General features: G+C 43.9%; 1 long non-coding RNA gene across 1 annotated transcript; it reads left to right on the forward strand.

Annotated features, from left to right (window-relative positions):
• The first annotated feature begins 432 nt into the window (after positions 1–432).
• On the forward strand, positions 433–15296 carry LOC125758118 (uncharacterized). The gene is made up of 3 exons (XR_007415878.1): positions 433–701; positions 9632–9819; positions 15157–15296. It is a non-coding gene; the product is annotated as an uncharacterized LOC125758118 (long non-coding RNA).
• Positions 15297–20614: the final 5318 nt, after the last annotated feature.

Consider the following 20614-nt stretch of genomic DNA (forward strand, 5'->3'; position numbering starts at 1 on the left):
AGCTTGTTAATTCATTTTGCTTCGACGCAATGTACGTACGAAATGCCACTGTTTGAAAGAGAAAATGCTGTCTTATGTGAAAATTCTACTATTTTTTAATCGACCTCTGATTAAATAAGAACGCACTGTACATACAAGTAATGCAGAGCACTGCTTCGACCGCCGATGGAAAAGTAAAGCGCACTGTCCGCGCTAGAAGCCTGTCGTCTGCTATGAAAACGCAAACAACAAAAAAGGCAAATCTGCTGAAGTACTATTTGGCTTACATTGCATAAATTGCTCTTCAAGATAAGCTATTATTTTCATTGTAAACTATGTTTTTCGAATAACATGCGTGCACTTTTTAATTTGACTCGCTCACGTATTTTTCTTTTTTTTTTCATCAACTCTACGAGCCAAAGCCATCCACAGTCAAAGCCAAATGTCATTTATTCTTTGTTCTGTGTCAGCGTCTCGTGAGCTCGTTACGTCTTCAAGAACATTAATTTCATCTGAGAACGTGCCGCCCTCCCTTTTACGATGTGCAAAGATCGTGCGCAAGTCGTGCGTTTTTTGGAGCGCCAGTCACGTACGAGTCGTTCAAGGAATCGAAGGAATGTACTACGGGCGCTCGTAGGACTCCGCAGCATGTCCGCAGCTGATGGCTGACGCCCGTGGCTACCGACACGAGACCGGCTACCGACTGCGTGACAGTATGAAAGGTAAGTGACACATGTTATTATGCAAAGTACGCAACTCAGCGGAAGGCTGTGTTATCGCACGCGTACGAGGCGTTGTAGAGACGCTGCCTTATGCCCATTTGCGAGTGACAAACATTGTCCCCGCTACCGATTCGCTATGACTACGCTCATACGAGCAGAAAGAGCCACGACGCATCGGTACGGCTTTACGGAAGGAAATTTGTAACAACTGAGTTAACATGCATGCGTATGATGATCGATTTGTCTGATGAGCATCATAGTGAGCAGGACGCAGGCGTCACTCGCATTGCATCGTTGTTAAGACAGCAAAGCAATGCTGCAACGCCATTTACTGTGCAGCCTTGTGCTCACGTTCGTGTGCAATGCGATTCGTGTGCGAAGCGGTATAATAAGCTGAAACTAATGGTGAAGTGTTGACTATGCGCTTAGACACTGACTTGAACTGGGTAAACGTAATAATGTTAATAGTGAGCTGGAGCCGTGTTTTCAGCATAGCGTAGAGACGTGTTCGTGCAGTATGTGCGTGTGTATCACCTTCACTTGTCAGTAATATTGTACGAACGAGCATCCACGATTATGAAAACTGGCATGCACAATGCGAGATTTCATATTCTGTCAGAGTGACCATGTGAACCTTATCCGAAGCAGCAGATTTCATATTCTGTCAGTGTTGCTTTTTATACATGAGTGTACTGCCTTCACGTAGTTGTATACATTACACTGCTGTGTGGTAGTGGTTTAATTAGCATGGTACTGTGCGGTTGCTTATGTAAACACGTTAGGAGGCAGAAGGATCTGAATAGGCTAGTTGTCTCATGAGGAATGTAAGTGTGCTAGCACAAACAAGACAAGGACAGAAGAAAGACGTAGCAACAGGACCAGCACTCTTACGCGTGTACCTTCTGTCCTCATCTTGTTTGTGCTAAGACACGTAGGTGCATATAATTTAGCAACAGGCTGTTTATGTAATGCTTTTGTTGCCCATTTAATGCTTCAGAACAAATAAAATAGATTGTGCATATATAAACACGCCTTGACAAAGCAAATTTCATGCTGTTATGCCGAACACCTAACAAAAGCCTGTCACGTGGTCACTTGCTTTTGTTTCAGCTTCTGAATACTGTTTATTTTTATTAGTTTCTAACTTCAAGAAATTGCACGTCAAATTGATTAATGCTTCTTGACCTTATAATAAGTGCATTGAAAGTATTGCGCGCAGTTACAAAGTGTGACCTTACACATATTCAATGCTGCTGCCTGCACAGCTCTGTCATGCTTACTGTTTCTCATTTCTCCCTAACTTATTGCTTACCGTAAAATCCCGAGCAAGCGCCCCCCCCCCTCCCTTCTTCGGGAGATTTCAAATATGCGACCCATTCTCTCCTCCCACCATTTTCACTGTTTTCATTTGTCCAACGAGTGTGAATGAAAACAGGGAATGCATGCGTATTCAATAAAGCATTTCATTAGAAGCACGGGTGTGCATTTTGTATTCTTAGCGGCTCATCCACGGCCACCTTCAATTTTGATTCATGACCGAGCAAGGGCCCCCCTCCAAATCTTGTCGGATTATCCCTCACTGTAGGGGTGGCGCTTGCTCGGGATTTTACGGTAGTGTTTCTTACTTTCCTCTTTTTAGACACATGCATACAACGCGGTAAGGTAGGCCGCTTTGCTAGAGAGAAAATTGGTGCAGTCGAATATGTAAATAATCCTCGTACCTCTCAGGAGTCGCATACACCTCGCATAGCATGTATAATGTACAGTACTCACGGATTGAAATAGGACACTTGGAGCGCATATGGCCGCCGGTATATGCAGCGCCGCTCGTGGATCCTCATGGAACCAAGGTGGTGCATTGGGGTATAAAGCAAGGGGGAGAACATCTACGCAGCAGGATTGCTCCTTCCGGTCGCCAACAAGCCGGCCTGTAGTTCACCACGCTGAGAGTGTGGCGCTGGAAGGCTTGCGCGCTCTCATATGCCGACCGAAATGGCTTGCCGGTGTGCACCTCTTATATTGCCGCGCGAGCAGAGGGCGCTCTCGTTACACGCGCTTTGGTGATGCAGCACGAATGCTGTGCAAGACTAAGGGATTGTGCCTTACAGTGTGCATGTAAGCAGTCTATTCTGCCAACATTTAAGTGCAGGGCCCGCTATCGTCGCGGTTAATCGCAGTGACAAATCACGGTGAAATGAAATAATGTCTGTGTTCTTCCCGCTTTCTTCGCCCATGTTCAACGCCCAATCTGCATCGTGTTGCAAGCAGCGGCCAATGTAGCGTCAACGAACACATGTAAGGCACAATCTCTTAGCTGAATCCTGTGTCTTACTTGCACAGCGTGCGTTCCACATCGCCAAAGCGCGTGTAACGAGAGCGTCCTCTGCTCGCGCCGCAATATAGGAGGTGCGCACTGGGGAGCCATTTCGGTTGGCATACGAAAGCACGCAAGCCTTGCAGCGCCACGCTGGCAGTGTGGTGAACTAAAAGGCCGACTAGTTGACGACTGGAAGGAGCAAACCTGCTGCGTCGATGTTCTCCTCCTCGCTCTATACCTCAATGCAACACCTTCGTTCCATGAGCACCCACGAGCGGCGCTGCATATACCGACGGCCATGTGCTCCGAGTGTCCTATTTCAATCCGTGGGTACTGTGCACTGCACATACAATCCCAATTAGCTCTGATCGATTCATTTGTTCAGTTATGCTCTGCTTAAAAAGCGCAAATGAAGGGAAGGTGTTGGCATTTGTCGGTTCGGTGCATTACCTGGCCATCCTTTTTTTAAATTATTTTTTGTTCTTACTTTAAGAACTATGGCAGCGCAAGTTAGGAGGCAGACACAAACAAAGTGACGCACAACACAAAGCCTCAAATGCTAGTTGATAGTTTTATACATGCAAAAGGGACAGAAAACTGGAAAACAGGTAGGGGGGGGGGATAAGTGGGTCTGAGTCCATTTAGTTATGCATCACTGTCGGGAGAAAATGAAAAGTGTAAGAGCAGTGAAAGTACAATGTCACATATGGTTGCTGAGTCGGTTGGCCTTCAAAAGTCACAGCCGCACTTTTGTGGCTTTCAGCAGCCTTGATATTGTGACAAAGTAGGACAGTAGCACTGGCAATTGGGCGAGTTGGTACGGATGCATAGATTTAGCACGGTGCAACAATTCAGACGAAAAGACGAACAATCGATGGCACTTGTGTTCGTGTGATCATTCATTTTTTCATCTGCCTTGTTGCGCCGTTCTAAAAGTGGGAGAGACAAGAAAAACCAGAGAGCATGACAGATTGACCGGCTTTATAGATACTGAACAAGCAGTGTCCTCATTTTTTCATTGAACCAAGGAACCCATGCGTTTCATTGTCGTCACCATGCCCTGGCAGGTATACGTGAAATCTGTGCGGCATTTGGCCCATGCTGAAAATTGTGTTACATCGTCGTCGCTATGCCGTGGCACATACACACTTCAATATGGCCGTGGGAGTATGCACAACTATGGTCCTGACATCTTGTTCAACATTCTATTTGGCTGCCAAGAGAATGCCTTGTAATCAGAGGCTCAGAATAGAAGCCAGCATGTGACAGCTCTCAGCATGTGTTCTGCACAGCACTGTTTTGCCCCAAGCTTCTAAAATCATGCTTTGTTTATGGTACCACTCATGCAGAATTTGCCTTTGCTGCTGCATTACTATCGTCTAATCTCATTTGTCGTAAGTGTAAATACAGTGAAACCTCGGTGATACGATCACAGCTGATACGAATTTCGGGGTGATACGAATTTTTCGTTGGTCCCGGCCAAGGCCCATTAGCCTGCAATGCAATGGAGTACGGTTGTTGCGAACCAATTTTCACCCAGTGACGTTTGATACGAATGTATGCTACCGCACAGGTACGAAGAGGTGCTGTTGGTGCTGTCCTGGAAGATGCACCAAGCACGTGCGAGCGCGGGAACGCAAGCGTGGGCATGCGCGCCGCAGCGCCAAATTGTCAGAATCACGGTATCAGAAAACACTTTTCTTACGGTCAGAATAAACCCTCAGAGACGCGTCACGGCCTCCGAGATTGTGTGCCCGAATCTTTGAAGCTCTTAAGTGCCTCCGTGTGCCTTCGCATTTAGATTACAGAGGATATTAGTGCCATGCTTCTTTTTCTAATGCGTCGATGCGGGCTCCTGTCGTTGTACTGTGTTTACACGTGCGTGCCTCATGTATCAGACATCCTATGAAAGGTGGACGAGGACCAAAAGAAGACCAGGACGGTCTTTGCGAAGGAGTCATGCCTCACAGTGTCAACATGCACTACCGTTGATTTCGCACTTGTGCGGGCATGGCCGTAAATATCCCAAAAACATCCCCAACACCTCCACGATAACAAAATCATAACACAAGACCGTGGTTCTGTAATTTTGTGGCCTTGATCCATGGCGTCAAAGCGCTTCTTTCGTTACTTTTACTGCAGTACTCCGGTGTCATGAAAAAAAAAACATACTAAAATTTTAAAGGGGCTATTGCTGTCGCGGGTCACAACGCACCTGGTTCATTAATTAAATATGCGCGTATGGGCCATATATTTATCAGTACTGGTATGATTGCCGACATCTAAAAACTTAACTGACAATCGTTCGGGGTTCTTGCGGACATTGCTGCGGCCCTGAAAAACAATAAATGAAAATGTACGCCAGCTTTCTTTTGTCGCATGCTAATTTTTCATGCTTTCTGCTGATACGAATTTTGGATGATACGAATATTTTTGGTAGTCCCGTGAGATTCGTATCACTGAGGTTTCACTGTAGTAGTGGGGCATGCTCATGCATAAATATCGTTCCTCTCCTGAACTTTTGGAATGGGTATCAACGGAAGAGTGTCTGAAGATATTTCACCACCATAGAAAGGAGATGAGATTTGTCTCGTTTCTGTCTTGTCTCCCTTCTATCGAGGCTACATGTCTTGTGTATTTCAGTTGAGGGGTGATTCTACAAGAGATCAAACATGCATGTCCAGTCGATATTTTTGTTTTGTCTGGTTTTTTTATGTTATGCGGGCACATTGAAAGCGCATGGAACCGAAAATTTTATTTCCAAAAAACGCTCCCAGCGCGGCAAAAAAATATTTGAAAGCGGCGCGCGGCGTCCTGTTTTTCCTCACTGCAATATTTTTAAATTTTACGGCCGAATTTAAACGCGAACTATAAATTCTGTGTCGAAAACTTTTTCTGTTGATTTTATTACACATTACCGTGAATTACATCCATGCTTTCTTTATGCCGTCCTCAAAAGGAGAAAATGTGAAAAAATGACAAACAGGGCCCAAATCAAAAAAGTTTGCCAAGTTTGATGTGCCTTGGTGCCTTTCTATTTCACACAGAAACTTCAAAACAGTGTAAAATACACAAAAAAGCCTTTGCAACATTTCTGCTGTAGATCGTTTTCCTACAGGCAGCGCAAAAGAAGAAAAAGATAGTTAAAAGACGCAGCTTTTTTCTAAAAAGCTCGTCTTCAAAAAAATAAAATAATAAAAAACTCCGGTCTCAATTCTGACGACAATTTTTTATCGAAAAGCACTTATGTCAATGAAAACGCGGTTTTAATATCATATGCCCTCATTTGCATTATTCAGGAGATATAACAGGCCAAAATGACCCTTGCTGTGTGTGCTCACTTCAGTGCGATTTATGGTTGTTATCAACTTGCATTGTGCGTAAATCTAGTTTTAATTGTTTTGCTGCAGCAAAACTTTGCTCTGGTGACTTGTCGTCAAGAAAAATGTGTTCTCAGATTTTATTTGTGTCTAGCATGTGCAAAAGTGCTAAAGGGCTAATGCCTACGCAGTTTGCAGCCTACAACCTGAACTTACTCTGCCATTATTCGCTAATCAGGAGCACGCAAGACACCGTGAGCACATGGTTTAGGTAACTTTGCCAAAACTCGCCTTGCACACCAAACAAAGCATCTGTATGCAGCGGCAGGCCAGCTTAATCTGTAACTAAATGCCACAATCCGGCCATAGGTCGGCAAAAATATTGGAACTCACTCCGACTCACTTAAAAAATATATTTTGCACTGAGAGCTCACTCGGACTCAGACTCACCGAAATTTTCCTCAGCCAGACTCACTCGGACTCAGACTACTAAACTTTTTCTCAACTGGACTCACTCGGACTCAAACTCACCAACATTTTGCTCAGCCGGACTCACTCAGAGTCAGACTCACGGCTTGAACTGAGTCTGAGTGAGTCGACTCATGAGTTCGCTGGTGTAAAGTTAGCTTTTCCAATCATGGTGTAAATGCTCTTTAACGCCAATATCTCACATAATCGGTGCTCTACAATACACCTTTTGATCTTATACCTTCAAATAGTAGTTATGAGTGGTTGCAATCCAGTAAGGACGTTTTTATGAAATGTGCGACTCACACGAGATATTTCTATCAAGAACTTCCCATGCAAGAGTTTGCGGGAGGAGGTAATGGAACCCTCCCTTAGCACCACCGCCCCCACTCACACCTCTTATCAATAAACATTGTGGTGGAGCATGAGCGCTAGTGCGTTGAGGCACGTGTGAATAGATTTGAGTATAAATGTAAGCCGGTGTAAGGCTGATAGTAATGCCGATAGGTGAGTAGATAAGTCCATTGGTCGGCAATGAAGGGTGGAGCTCGCTCAGACTCGCTCAATAAATATATGTTGCGCTTAGGGCTCACTCGGACTCAAACTCACTAAAGTTTTCCCTCAACCGGACTCACTTGGACTCAAACTCACCAACGTATTGCTGAGCCGGACTCACCCAGACTCAGACTCACGGCTTGATCTGAGTCTGAGTGAGTCGACTCATGAGTGAGTTTGCCGACCTATACAATCAGCAGGCGCACTGTTATTGAGGTGCTTTCTCACTGCCTGCTTGCTTCCCTTTCATTACGTGCATTGTACACTCTAACCATCTTCCCCATTCAACGCACACTGTGCTAAACAGCATGCGTAAAAAGTTATCTCAGTCATTTCTGAGTCGTTAATTTCGCTTCCCGCTATCATGTTTTCGGCGTCGCAGGTAACATCTTCCTGTATCATCTTAACCTTTACCTCAGCATTTTAGCAGCCAGAAAATGTGCATGCGGCACGATTAAGCCATAAGTGGCCGAAGCTGCCCAATTTATGATGTTTTGTTGGCACTTTACTAAAGTGCTTTCCCACGTTGAGAACAGCAGACGTCACTGGTGGCGCCAGACGGGCATTATCCTTAATTTTGACAAGAGGTCTGGCCCACAAATTAATTATCACACCCCAAAGCATTTAGACATCCTTGGTCATAAAATATGAAACCATGAGTAGTTAAGTGAGCAAATGTGTGCGGCGGTGTTCAGTATAAATGTTTCGACTTGGTCTAGCTGTTCACTACACGGGATGCATGCAGCCCATGGCTAGGTCTGAGTATTCTGTGCCGATTACTTACGCATCCACAAAAAGAAGATTGCCGAGAAAAACATTTTCGTTGCGTCAATTTTCTTTCATTCCTGCTTTTGTTGTTGTCTTCCTCCAGAAGCTACTGCCATAGGGTGAGGATCTTCGCGACACCTGTGAGGTCTGCTAGCATTGCTTTACGCGCCTCAAGGAAAACCTGTCTACATCTATGAGAATTGCGATGAGGTAGTCGAGGCATTTCTTCAGGAAGAAGAAGCGATTGATATCTTCAACAGGTGCGCCCACCTTTCCTCTGATGTCTGTAGGTGAGGTTCTAGGCTGCAAACTACATACGCGTTAGCCCTTCATAGGATGGCAGCAGCCCATTTTCGCACACGCTAGACACAAATAAAATCTGAGAACACGTTTTTCTTGACAAGCTACCAGAGCAAAGTAGATTTACGCACAATGCAAGCTGATAACCACTAAGTGAGCACACACAGCAAGGGTCATTTTGGCCCGTTATATCTCGTGAACAAAGCAAATGAGGACATATGATATTAAAACAGTGTTTTCACTGACATAAGCGCTCTTCGATAAAAAATTGTCGTTAAAATTGAGACCGGTGTTTTCTTCATCTTATTTCTTGAAAATGGACCTTTTTTTAAAAAAACTGGCTTCTCTAACTATTTTTTTTTCTTTTGCGCTGCCCGTAGGAAAACGATCTCCTATAGAAATGTTGGAAATGTTCTTTTCTACATTTGACATTGTTCTGAAGTTTCTGTGTGAAATAGAAAAGGCGCCAAGACGCATCAAACTTAGCAAACTTTTTTGATTTGGGCTGTGTTTGGCATTTTTTCACATTTTTTTCCTTTTGAGGACAGCATAAAAAAGCATGGATGTAATTCACAGTAATGCATAATAAAACCAACAGAAAAAATTTCAACACTACGTTTATACTGCGCGTTAAATTTGCCCGTGAAATCCAAAAATATTGCGATGAGCTAAAACAGGATGGCCACACTGCCACCTCCAAATAGTTCTTTGGCACGCTGGGAGCGTTTTTTGGAAATAATATTTTCGGTTCCGTGCGCTTTGAATGTGCCCACATAACATATAAAAAACCCAGGCAAAACAAAAATATCGATTGGACAGGCATGTTCGATCTCTCGTGGAACCACCCTGAGGTAATTTTTGCATTTCTTTCAATGTAGTTGCACCATCAGTGTCCAAATGTGCCATTTAAAAAAAAATGCTGCCCAGAATATCCCGTTAACTGGAGTTGTGGTTGTGCTGCCGTGACCTAGCTTAGTGCTCTCTTTACATACAGTATAAACATTCACCTTGAACATTACGGTTGGCTTTAGATGGATTGTGGCAGTTCAGAAAAATAAGTAAAATGAAGGTTGCAAAATGCAGAGCTTAACTGCTATGAAAGAATGCCTGAGTTCGCCTCTTCAAAATGGGAGCTGTTTCTTCTGCAGAAGTTTGGATGTCATGTTTTAAATTCTAAAAACCTCTTCTGCGACCTTGTGCAGGTCGATCTTGGCCCACGACTGTAAACGGAAAACCAAAAGTGGCGGTGGCGGTGTTCTCTGTCAGAGAAACAGCAAAAGTACTATCGCACAACGAAATATTGCACAACTGAAGCATCGGCTGTGCCTCATGCTGCTGTTTCATCAAAGATCAAGGTCATCGCCCTTGGAGGGACTTTATGCATGGCAGCGTGAGTGGCTGAATGGTCTTCTTTTTGCTCTGTCTTAGGCCGAATAATAGTATCCAAGTGCAACCTCGACAAAAAGCGCAATGGTGACAATGACGTCGTCCACTTACAAGTGCACGCCTCAGTTTTTACACAGGAATGTCAGCAGCCTCAACGTCATCCGGAAATCCAGTCTTGCTGCTCAAGCAGAAGGAAGGAAAAAGAGAGACAGGATAGAGAGTGGCCTTTTTTCTTCTTTCTGCTTGTGCAGCAAGACCAGAATTTAGTATGAACCAGCTAATCTGCAAAGAAGTATTGTCTCAACATTATATTTGCACAGTGCACATGATGAGGTCTTGCTTATGCTGGCACGTAAGAAATTGGAGCCTTTTACTTCTGTCAGGCAACGGGAAGCTGGGAGGGCGTAAACAAATGGTGCTCCACAGTTTTCATGAATGCAGGAGTGTAACTGTTCATCGACAAGTTCTTTTGGTTTTTTCTACAATAGGAAGTCAGGTCTTCAGGTTTCATGCAAATACGTCTGTAACGGTTCAATAGGGAGGCAACTACTGGCCTTTCACAAGTGTTTGGAAGAACAACATTATGTTCAGGTACTGAGCAATGCATACTCTTCCTGTAAACATTGAAAGAGAGTGCTCCATTATTCCTATTTACCAATACATTCAAAAAAGGTAGTTCCCAGTCTGCCTCCATCTCCACCATGAACTGAAAGAAATCTACTTGATAGATTAGATGCATTTGGAAGCTTCCAAAGCAGAGCGATTAATCACACACACAAAAAAAGATAATATTCATAGCACACAAAAATAATTGGTTTTGGGCTGAAAGAAGCAATGGAATTATATTCCAGCCACTGCATTGTCAGATTCGTGGTGTGCCTTGGACTTGCACTTAACATGGGCTTTTCGAAACACACGTAGTTATTGCCCAGGGAAAAACTGAGGAGCCTCTTCAAGTCGTGAACATCAATTTGAGACCTTTCTTGTAGGGCTGGATGAGCGTTGAGAGCAGCAGTACGCACTTCAATGGTCATGTCAATGATAATATAAGTAACCAGAACTGTATACTTCCATGCCCACTGACATTGTTGTTGATGTGAAAGTCCACAACTCGCCAATGGGTGACTGTCACAGTGGCTGCAAAATCACGCCCTCACTTCTTTCAGCCCAACAAACAAACATTTCAGCCAAGCATTTTTGTGTGTTATGTACTATCTGCATCAAATGAAACCCGAACAGCGGTAAGCCTTCGCAATGGTATAGTGCGCGCCGTCCAGTTATCACCAGGGACGGGTGCGCGTATGCGCAGTGTGGCCAAACCGGATGCACGCGCCTGTCAATGGTAATGACAGGACGGTGCGCACTGTACCATTGTGAAGGCTTGCCGCTGTTTGGGTTTCATTTGACGCAGATAGTACATTATTGTTTTTGCCTGATTAAGTGCGCTGCTCTGAAAGCTTTCACACCCATTTAACTCTTTCCCTGGAGAGCTTTTTGGCCAAAATCGATACAAAAATACCCATATTTTTTATTTGGCCGGTTGATTCTAAGTGTCTTGAAACAACTAAAAAAATTATTCAAGGACACTTTATTAGCATTATACATGCAACATATTTTTTGTATGTTATAAAATATGCAGATGATTGACTTCACCGCACTGCACCACGGAAAGCACCCTAACATCTCCAGCCTTCAGTGCAGAAAATGTCTCTGAAATTTGAAATGTAAAGCGCAATTGGACTATCGAGTCCTTGAAAACAAACCTTTAACGTGCTGGTAAGCGTTTGGTTACATCTAACGGCGTCCTCTGTTGACGTATTGAGGCACGATCGTCATCCGAATCCAGCAGTTTAGAGAAACTATGCTGCTTTTTGTAGTCACTGCCGCATTCACAGAACTGCAATTCTTCATTTCACAACACTTCGGCAAACAAGCACTTTTTTTTTTTTTGAATGGAGCTGTTGCAAGCAAGCACGCACCTCTTGCGCACAGAGGAGGATGCCGTTTTCTAATTCATGTTGCCAGAATCAAGCCCTTCCTTGACTAAAATGCATGTTTTGAGCGTGTTTTTAAATTTTTTACTGAGCCATCTGTTGAAGCCAAAGAGAAGACAGCTAATTGAATCAGGGTAGCTTAACTGCGGCGCCTTCAAATGCTTGTTTCAGGGTGGACGAGCCTAGCTCGTCTTTGGTGTGAGCGGTACGGTACAAATTGTGTGGACGAGCTCAGCTCATCTTTGGTAAGGAAAGGGTTAAACCATCGGGTAGATTCCAGTAAATTCACAGTAGAGATGGAGCAGATTAGAAATTAAGATTCTTTTGGATGAGTTGGCAAACAGGAACAACAGAACACTGCATTCCTTCAGTGTTTACAGAAAGGATGCACAGGGACTGGTACCTGAGCTTAATGTCTCCTCATCTGTGCATAATGTCTGCATTTGCCAGAGGTCAGCAGTTGCCCCTCTTGGACCGTTTACAGTTGCATTTGCACGAAACCTGAAGACCTGACTTCCTAAATGTACAAACCTCAAAAGTACTTTTCGACAAATAGTTCCACTCTTGAGTACATGAAAACTGTGGAACACTGTTTGTCCAAACCCTCCTGGCCTGCCAGTATCCGACAGAAGTAATGCGCTTCTTACATGCCAGGGTAAGTGAGACCTCATGACGCGTACAGTGTAATTATGATGTTGGGGCTGCTAACCTTCCTGCGTACAAACTTGGGCAAGGGCTCATATGGGGAAAAGACAAGCTGCCAAAAGAAGTCCTTACAGGCATTTTCTGCAAGATTCCCTGAGCAGACTGGGCGAGTGTCTACACCAGGGAGACTTACACAGCAGCTGCACCAACTTCATAACAATGTCGATAAGAAAAAGATGACAGAGCACGCAAGAAACAACTGAGCACAATACAGACTGGGTGAATTGTATATAGTACAATTGGCCAGTAAAGAAAATGGAAGTCATGTTTGTATCTGAAATCCGTTGAGATACAAGCGCTTTTCTGTTGTACTTTCTTCCATTACGATCAATGCAATCGTGTTGCCCTTTTTTGCTGGTGCCCTCGAAGGCTGTGCACATATGAGCTTAGAAGCTCCCATGATTCCAAGTCTCTTCATGGGATTAATTCTAGTGTCAGTTTCACTGGCATTGTTGAACTTGATGCGGTAATCGTGTTTCTCACAATAATGGTTGAGAGCATCGCGCTCTGAACAACACCCACTTTGGAGGATTGGCTTAAGAAATGGATAGGCTAACAGAAATGGACTTATATAATTTGTGTGATTGTTGAAAAAAAAGTTAGAATAATCAGCATGAATTAATAATGGTTATTTCAAAATTTAGATCAAAATGAAGGGACAAGGGGGCAGCACTAGAATGAATACAAAGGACAAGAAGACAGGACATGCGCTGTGTCCTGTCTTCTCGTCCTTTGTATTCGTCCTAGCGTTGCCCCTTTGTCCCTTCATTATGAACCCAAACCAACTCACCTACCTATTTGTGATTCTGTTAGATCAGAATCTTGATTCAGTAAAAGATTAATTGAATTTTAACAAAAAGAACCATATTAATCTAATTAATGCTGAAGGGCCTCAAAACCAGCTTCACTATTTTTAACATTTCAAGTAAATGTGTGCTTCGAGTTCAAACTTTTGCAACGATAAACAATGCCAAACATAGCCACGGAATAAAAAACAATCTTGTGCTCCTCTTTGGGCCTTTCGGTATCCCCAGAGTTGGTAGTGACGTGACCAGAAAATTTGGTCATGTCAGCAGCTGAGAGAACCTGTTTGTCTGCCTGCAGGTATGCGTATTCGCTGCTTATCCTTCTCGCACGGTGAGGAGAAATACTTGCCCAGGAGGAGAGATAAGTTAACGAATGGAGTGTAGCGCATGAAAGAGTGAAACGAGGGAGGGCTGCATTTTGATCATCATACGCATGTAACTCCGCTAATAGAGCAGCATTTCAGAAAATTCTCGTGGCCACATGTTCACTGTAGTAAGGCAGAGTGACCGCGACTGGTATGCAGGAAACACGACTCGTGTAAAGGAAGTGAGGAAATTTGAAGTAAGGCACGTTGAAGCAGAATATCTTAGGAAAAAAATTGCTAGTCATGTGATATATACAGCTACACAGGTTATTTCTTGTATGCTATGCGTAAAGAACACTTCCAGGTTTAACAAAATAATTCAAGCATCCTTATCACTTTGTTAGATCGAGTTTTCACTGTAATCACTCAGTTCTTCTGTACCTGTTACATTCATAATATGAAAGTTAGCGAAAGTTAGTTTGCCTAAAATAACCTTCCTCATTCTTGTTTTCAATTGGGAAAAGTTTATTACCTGTTATAGGGAACAGAGTAAGGCGCAAGGATGTCTTGTGGGCTAAGCAGGCATATAGATGACTGTCCAATCTAGCATGCAAGAACAACTGATTTATTCTCTCGAGGTGTTTTCTCAAGGAGCCTTAGCAATACAGAGGGCCGCAACCAAATGGAGCTGAAAAGCAAGACGATGGCTCCACAAAATATGACACCCCCCGGTCCCCTTAGAGAAAATAATGCAAATGAAAAAAATGTACATGTTTGCTGTTGGGACATAGAGAGGTGATGTTCTCAAACAGATGGTTCTGGCACCCACTTGTTTTTAACACACCCTAATTCAACATAAACCAATTTTAAGCTGGGAAAAAATGCAGCATATGCCTCCTATTTTTAAACCAGAAAAGAATGCAGCACACAGAGTTTATGACTTGACATATCCTGATACGTAATATTTATTTTCACCATTCTCACACATGAACTGCATGCTTTTTAAATAAGTCTGCAGCTATCACGCCTCAACTTCACCAATTCAACCTTTGATGCATGCAATATTCAGAATATGAAGGACACATTACATGATCTGTTGTGGCAAAATTTTATACCTAAAGCTTTTTAAATGAGCTTTCCTATTAAACCAGCACATTAATGTCGCCACTCTTTATACATTACATGGGAACTGTTTGGTCACCACCTTGTTGATTGCTTTACTGCTTTTGTGAGCGCTACAAACACAGTTTTGGTCGAGTAGTGAATTGTAATGCGTGTGGAATTTTCAGACCTGTTTGCTTGAAGAAATGCTGCGCGCTGTAGCTGAGTAACTATGCTACTCATGTTATTTACATTCTGCTTAAATATCAGTGCTTGAAATGTGATAAGCATGTTATATCTGTTAGGGCTCTAACCACTTTTTGCAGGTTGCACAGCCACCTCATAACTGTTCCGTTGGCAATAGATTTCAGTATTTGTGTCCTGTGTGAAAATTTCGTCTAAAATAAAATTCACTTTTGCTTTATTTCAGATGGTTCGAGTTCCACACGGAGAATCCTGAAGCTAATTCTTCCAAGGCAGAGCGGGGCATGCTGAAAGTTATCAGAAGGCCGAAAGAATGAATCGGTGGTTCATCTGCATGTACAACCATCGTCAAGTGTTATCATGTACTGTTTTTTGCAGCTGCATAATATTAAACAGTCCGAGTCTGCCCCAGCAGCCCATATGGGTAACAGATGTTTTGATTAAGACTTCTTTTATTATGTCTCTGAAAGTAAGGCAGTATGCATTCAATGAATTCGAATTATTTCATAAACATGGCTTCATGTGGTTGGATAAACCAGTTGCATAAATTGATGTGATATTTCCAGGAATGACAGGTTCCCTGTGAGATTCACACACTAGTTTTCTCACGCAATTGACTAGGTGGCAGTGTAAGGTGTCTAATAGAAATAGTGATAGGAACCACCACAGTTCTCGAAGTGGCTGACACCAACAAACTTTCCATAAGTACCAGTGAAACATGGCTTATTATTTGATGGCAACACTGTTCCTCAGATGTGCACCGTAGAGTAGCTCTAGGTCCCTGTCTTTATATGTTTAATATGCTACACTGCCCAGGTGCAGCAATATATGACACCCAAAATATCACAACGACGGTAAATCGTGCTGTCTCTGTGTGTTCGGCCATCGTCTTTTCCGCTGTTATTTTATGATTACGACCCAAAATATAAAAAGCTGATATATGGGCATATAAAAATTTGCCAGATATGGCCATATATGACATTATATAGGGATCCCATATGTGGGTATATTAAAAATTGGGCAGATATGGACTTATATGGCCATATAAGTCCATATCTGCCCAATTTTTAATATACCCATATATGGCTTTTTTTATATAAGTCCATATATGGGATTTTTGTAAGGGGCAGTCCTGCCAAGTGTCCACTCCCTGTTATCTACATGACCCGCATGCCCAAGCGCCTTGCCTTGCTTGATTACAATAAATGTAAGTCTCTAAGCAAAGCAAGAATTGTTTTCCCGATATTTTGTACCGAAGGTACCATTACGTTTATGTCTTTATCTTAATTTTCCAAAAATAATAAACCAAGCGCCTATGGCAAGTCTTCTCCTTTTCAACTGTGTTACAATCGTCGGAACGACGCATTCACATGCTTCCTATGATGTGTGTTCCTATGATGTGAGCATGGGTGTATAAACCACGGCCGATCGTGGTAAAACCCAGTGGTTAGGACACTAGCCTTCGGACCGTGAGAGCACGACTATGATCTTCATGTAACAAGTGGTCTTGGCGGCTCGTCTTATTATTTTCTGGCATTGAATGACAGATTTCAGTGTCGCTGTGCAGGTGACAACCAAACTGAAGGTAGGTCATACGTCTGCTTTCCGCTACCGAAGTTAAGAATGTCCATCTTGTAGGTACTGCTGAAAAAAAAAAGATAATCGTAACCCACGCTGTGTGCGGCATTCCCACTGACTCGCTAAGCCGGTGTTCATTCGTATGTAGAAAAGATTGTACGTCGAAACTGTACACTGAACACATAAGTTTGCGTCACCGACTACCCGCTACCGATGGTACGCATGTCACTCTTGTTTAGGTTCCGCGTACTGCAGCCGTTCTGAGACACCAGTGCACTTTAGTGCGCTGAAAGGCACTGCATGAAGGGCAATGGAAATGTGCACGTCCAATGTGCTGGGCCGGAACTCTGTTTTCTTATTCGCTGGCATTTCAATTTGTGTTGCCGCACAGCACATTCATAATTCTTTGTTTTCCGACACCAACCGCGATTGAACAAGCGTTATACAAACGCGCGACGGAACGCGCTTTATAATGATGACGTGATCTCGGCACGAAAGCGTCTATATGTTTTTTTAACACGAAAGTGTTTTATGCCGGGGTCAACCAAGACTTCAGTGACGTATTTCCGTCACGGAAATGACGTCGAAAAAATTTACACGATCAGATGGCAAAGCAAAAAGTTCCGTCAACGGGCATCGAGTCCACGACCGCTCGGTCCGCAACAACAGCTGCCGGGCACGCTATCCACTGCTACACGGTCACAGACTCCAAAGGCTTTACAAACGCGCCGTTTATATCTACCACTCTCACGGTCGGTAAGGTGGTGTTGCCCTCTGGGAGCGGTAAAGTCTTTCGTCATTACTGTGGCCTCCGCGATTAGCTCCTGCAACGCGTTACACGTCCGTCCCATTCGGCGCGTTTTCAATAGAAGTTCAATTTTGTCAATGCCTTAACACACCGCAAGGTGGCGACCTTAACCCAAGCGTAGTAAAAGCGTCAGCCTCGCTCATAGCATCCCGCTAATCCAAACCAAAAATAGCTCTGCGACGCGCGCCTGCCTCACCTGGCTGTAACACCGCGGTCCACGCTCACGCGCTCGCCCCTAGAAAAATCGCAGCCGGGCTACCGGGCCGGCACGACGCGCTTTCCGTTTCCCTGTAATCCAGCCGTTGTGTTCAATCACATTTTAACATGCCGCGGGATGGCGACCAAGTTTTGCGTCCAATATGCGACGCTCTTCTGGCTGTCACACCTCGTTCTCTGATTACGTTTTCACCGTTAACTACTACAGCTACCACTAGGGTCTGTTTAATCATTTAACATGAACGTTTGTCGTCGGGATGGAGATGTACCGCCAATCATCAAAGTGGGTGCATATACGTTAAACGGGGCCCTAGCTGCCAGACATCAATATACATTGTGCAAACTCTCTTATATCAATGTGCAGAAAACGTTCAGTTATTTCTGCAAGGGCACGCTTTACTTTCGTGTTATTCCGATTCCTATGATGGAGGGCTCAACCATGTTTTTAACAGCCGTGGCTTCCTGCGCAGATCAGACAAAAAAGATTCGTGCCGAGCAAGGAAAGCAGACAAGCGTTGATTAAAAATGGCGTGCTCCTTGGGCGTAGCACTACATTTCGTACCGGAAATGTTAAGAAACTGTGGGCTGTACTCGGCCACGTTGTCCGCCAAGTTCTGCAGTCGAATCTACGTACATGCGCGTGAGAGTTCTAAATGTTCGCGTCGTCGTGGCGGAGCGTGTAGGCAGTCCTTACGGGAAAATTTTTGCGATGTGTTTGATTTGTATTCTTTAAGAACAAGACTTTTTAAGCACGACGCAGTGTTGGAAATATTGCTGGTGTGTCGACTATACAGCTTATTCCGCGTTGGAGTGCTTTAGGGGCGGAGGGATGCCTGCGGCACCGATCACTTTTCAACGACGGCATCGCAATGCGGAAGTTAAACATGCACCGCCGGCAAACCCCGTAATGTCTCAGCCAGGCTCTTTTAAACAATCCTGGGGCAGGTGAGGCTCAAGGAGCACTGATTTTTGGGCCAGTTGGTTTTCCATCACCGTATTGTGTAGCGCTTGTGTTGTCGTCACCTCTTTTTGTCCTTGTCTGTGCGCGCTTAAGTATCGGTGAGGTGAGCAACAACTTTTCTGATACTTCCGTGGCGTTAACTTGGCGGCTATGATGGTGGATTGCTATATCCGAGGATGCGGGTTCGATTCGTCGTCACGGCGGCCGCATTTTGCCGTGGACGAAATGCAAAAACACCCTTTTACTACATACTTACATTTAGGTGCATGTGAAAGAACCATAGGTGATCAAAACTCACCCAGCCAAAACCTTGCGTGCAAAAACCGCGAAGTCGCCGCCCCCCTTCTCGCGGTTCTGGCACGTAAAATTCTAGAAAATATTCTAAAGTTGTGTCATATCTTGAAGAAGCACTATAAAGTACAGCACAAAACCAGCTTTGAGGTTCAGTTCTCTGTCAGAGTGTCATATGCGTTAATTTCAAAGCAACTTAAAAACGTAAGTTGTCATATTCACTAGCTAAATAGTAACCCGTTGCTATTCACAAAAATCACTAACGAGTTAGTATATGCAGGTAGTAGCAATGTTGGCAGCGAAAAACACTACCACATTACTCAAATACTAACAGGCCGGATAGAAGCACATATTTGTACCCAATTTAAAGTACAATCTAGCTTGTTAAAAGCACTACCTCCTTAAATGGCGTACAGTGCTACCTGCTAGTTAAAAGTGCTACCTCCTTGGGTAACTAAGAGTACCACCTAGGGGTGAAAGTTGGATTGCTCTATTGGCATGCAGATCCATGCGGCAGTTCGCCGATGGCAGGCCAGGGTATTCAAGTTAACTTTTTGTTTGTTTTTGGGTCATTGCAGTTCCCATGTTGATAGAAAATTTTTGTGTTCAGCTAAGTGAACCACGACGCACATGGCCAATGCACATCGTTCAACCGACTGTCTCTGAGAGTTCACCACGAGAATATATAGCGTCAGTTGTGGACCTGTGTGGTCTTTAATGGCTGCTCTTGAAATGAATAATTGCGGGTGTTTTACGTCTCAAGACCACAATATGATTATGAGGCAGGCCTTAGTTGGAGACACCGCACTAAATTCGACCAGCTGGGGCTCTTTAACGTGAACGTCAGCCTAAACAAACAGGCGTTCTTTGCATTTCTACATCCATAGAAATGCGGCCGCCGTGGTAGGGAATCAAGCACACGCCGGTTGACAACCGTTCAGTCTGTGGTTCTTGGTGGCGCCGGCAGAGCACTGCTTGCTATGACTTCAAGGCACTGCGCTCACGTACCGCGCCGCACGAATCGCCTGGGGCTTGCAGGCGTGCGTTTCGGAGTATTGTATATGCGCTCCGCCGGCGCCACCAAATACGACATGCCGGACCGCTGCTCACTCGGATGCATTCAACGTGCGTCATGAACGCTCTCGCCCTCACCGTCACCCTCACCACCAGCAGCGACGCGCTCCGAGTAGCGCACTCGGGAGTGCGTTATTTCAGTCGACAAGTACCGTACTTCAAGTACATTGATGCTTATTTGCCTGTTTTGTTTCATTTTTATTATATTCGATGTTTGATATGTGCCAGGATGCATACACCGCAACTTCGCTGACCTGCTCAGACTTAAATTAGCGCAGTATTTCTACAAAACTACTTAATTTAATCAATTATTCTACGCAGCAGGCTTAGCTAAGTATCGTCCTACACACAACCACGCACACGAATACGTAAGCTGCAACAAGGTGAACCGTATATGACGAGTCCCAACATATGGGTGCATATCGATGCCCTGATGCGTGCGGTTTTCATTATTTTATAGTTATCTGTGTTGTCGTCGTCTTTTTTTCTCATAACTACAATTTGATAAGGTCACCATAATAGCTTGATCAGACCACCATCCTGCAGTCCGATATGCCTGTAAGCATGCCTCTGTAGCGGTCATATCTATGTTAATGTGACTTGCCTGGCATGCGACGCGTGCCCTGGCCGCCATGCTTATTTATTTATTTATTTATTTATTTATTTATTTATTTATTTATTTATTTATTTATTTATTTATTTATTTATTTATTTATAAAATACTGCCGACAAGAAGTCCAAGCAGGGTGCGCAAGA

This window comes from Rhipicephalus sanguineus, chromosome 4 (assembly GCF_013339695.2).
Source record: "Rhipicephalus sanguineus isolate Rsan-2018 chromosome 4, BIME_Rsan_1.4, whole genome shotgun sequence".
NCBI classification, from domain to species: Eukaryota; Metazoa; Arthropoda; class Arachnida; order Ixodida; family Ixodidae; genus Rhipicephalus; species Rhipicephalus sanguineus.